We start from the raw sequence: 2,971 nt of genomic DNA on the forward strand, positions 1-2,971 counted from the left end.
TCTTTCTTTCTTTCTTTCTTTCTTTTTCTTCCTTCCTTCCTTCCTTTTTCTTTCTTTCTTTCTTTCTTTTTTTCTTCTTTCTTTTTTCTTTCTTTCTTTCTTTCTTTCAGATTTTATTAATTTATTTGAGAGAGAGTGAGTGAGAGAGCACGAGGAGTGGGGATCAGCAGAGGGAGAGGGAGAAGCAGACTCCCCACTGAGCAGGGAGCCCGATGTGGGGCTTGACCCCAGGACCCTGGGATCATGACCTGAGCCAAAGGCAGACGCTTAACTGACTGAACCACCCAGGCGCCCCGTGAAATCAGTTTCTATGTGATAATCCAACACCCTAATATTCTATTCCTTTTTCTGCTCATTTCTGAGACTTTAGCCTCACACTTCCATGGCCATACCCTAGTCCATGTTATCACCAAGAATTTCTCCACCTCTGAGATCTTAAATCCAAGCCACTCTCTTATTGCCATACCACACCTGAGAAACGTAAGACACTTCTGGCAATAATTGTGGTTTACTCTGGCTGTGATTCTAGAGGTGAGGAGTGAGGAAAAAAACAAGAAGAATAAACTCCCAAGGGCATTCATCTAACTCTCAGAGGTTCAGTTGATTTTGATGGGTATCCTACAGGGAGCATTTCTTCTGTCCTTTCTACCTGTTGTAAATCACTGAAGGAACTGGAGTTCAAACACTGACTCCATCACTTGGGTGAATTCAATCTCTCTCATCTCTGTTTTCTCATCTATGAGATGAGGATAGTTTTATTACTTTATAGAACTAAGTGAAATAATAAATATATAGTACTTGGAAGAGCATCTGCCACTCAATAAGTGTTAACAATTATCAACATTTATTATATATATATACATATATATACACACATATATACATATATATACATACGTATATATACTTTTAGAGAGAGAGTGTGTGCACATGAGTAGGGGAAGTGGCAGAGAGAGAGGGAGAGAGAGAACCCTAAGTAGACTCCCTGATGAGCATGGAGCCCGATGTGGGGCTTGATCCCATGACCTCTAGATGATGACCTGAGCCAAAACCAAGAGTTGGGCACCCAACTGACTGAGCCACCAGGTGCCCCAACAACATTTATTTATTTATTTATTTTAAGATTTTATTTATTTGAGAGAGAGAGAGAATGAGAGATAGCACGAGAGGGAAGAGGGTCAGAGGGAGAAGCAGACTCCCTGCTGCACAGGGAGCCCGATGTGGGACTCGATCCCAGGACTCCAGGATCATGACCTGAGCTGAAGGCAGTCACTTAACCAACTGAGCCACCCAGGTGCCCCCAACAACATTTATATATCAGTGATTCCAAATCTCTTAACTTCAGCCCAGATTTCTCTCAGTGCTCCAAATCATATCAACTGCTTCCTGGACATCTTTCCTTGGGTGACGCTGGGCACTGCACACTTACATTTAAAACTTATCATTTTTGGGGCACCTGGGTGGCTCGTTGGTTAAGTGTCTGCCTTTGGCTCAGGTCATGATCCCAGGGTCCTGGGATTGAACCGTGCGTGGGGCTCCCTGCTCAGCAGAGAACCTGCTTCTCCCTCTCCCTCTGCCTGCCACTTTGCCTACTTGTGCTCTCTATCTCTCTGTCAAATAAATAAATAAAATCTTAAAAACAAACAAAAACTTATCAATTTTTTATTTGCAAATCTGCCTCTTCTCCAAGGTTTTCTTTTCTTTTCTGTTTTTTTTTTTTTTTAAGATTTATTTATCTGAAAGAGAGAGAGAGCACAAGCGAGAGGGGCAGAGAGAAAGAGAGAGAATCTCAAGCAGACTCCACGCTGAGTGCAGAGCCTCACGCAGGGTTTGATCTCATGATCCTGAGACCACAACCCTTAAGATCATGACCTGAGCCGAAACCAAGAGTTGGTCACTTAACCAACTGAGCCATCCAGGTGCCCCTTAGGTGTTTTTTTTTTTTTTAAAGATTTATTTATTTATTTATTTATTTATTAGAGAAAGAATGAGAGAGAGAGAGCACGAGAGGGAAGAGGGTCGGAGGGAGAGGCAGACTCCCTGCCGAGCAGGGAGCCCGATGTGGGACTCGATCCCGGGACTCCTGAGCCACCTAGGCGCCCTTCTCCAAGGTTTTGTATCAAATCTTAAAATGATATCACCGTGTCAGGTTACTCAAGTCAGAATCCAATCAATTATCCAAACTTGCTGATTGTAGCATCTTCATTTCCAGCCCTACTACCATCAGTCTAATTCCCTGTCCTTCTCTTTCTTTCTTTTGGATTACTGCAGCTTCCTAACTTACTTCCCTCTCATTCTCTTCTTTCCCTCCCTCTTATTGTCTTGCTTTTCCACACTGCAATCTTGTATTATCACTTCCCCTGATTAAAAACACTTTATGGGGCGCCTGGGTGGCTCAGTCAGTTAAGCGACTGCCTTCGGCTCAGGTCATGATCCTGGGGTCCCGGGATAGAGTCCCGCATCGGGCTCCCTGCTTAGCGGGGAGTCTGTTCTCCTTCTGACCCTCCCCCCTCTCATGCTCTCTCTCTCTCTTTCATTCTCTCTCTCAAATAAATAAATAAATAAAATATTTTAAAAAATAAAAATAAAAAAACACTTTATGTGCCCCTTGCCTCTCCATGTCCAACCCTATGCATTTCAGGATTAAGTCCAAATTTCCTAATATAGTTGACTAGATTTTCTGTGAATGGTCCCTTACTTTTCTTTCTGGTGTTTTCTTTCTAGCTCCTCCCTCCCAAACCATGGTTCTACCATACAGAATTTGTCATGCTTGCCTCTTTTCCTTTTCTCACTCGTCTAGGCCAGGAAAAGCTCTTACTTCCCTCCCTCTAGCTCAAAATATGGTCCGTGGGATACAGAGGACCTGAGGCCTTTCCAGGCGGTCTGCAAGGTCAAAATTATTTTCATAATAATATTTAGATATTATTACCACTGATAGTGCAAAGCCATAGTTTATAAAACTGCTGGCATT

Source organism: Callorhinus ursinus, unplaced genomic scaffold, assembly GCF_003265705.2.
Source record: "Callorhinus ursinus isolate GAN/ISIS: 27379988/994484 unplaced genomic scaffold, GSC_fseal_2.0 scaffold2, whole genome shotgun sequence".
Taxonomy (NCBI): Eukaryota; Metazoa; Chordata; class Mammalia; order Carnivora; family Otariidae; genus Callorhinus; species Callorhinus ursinus.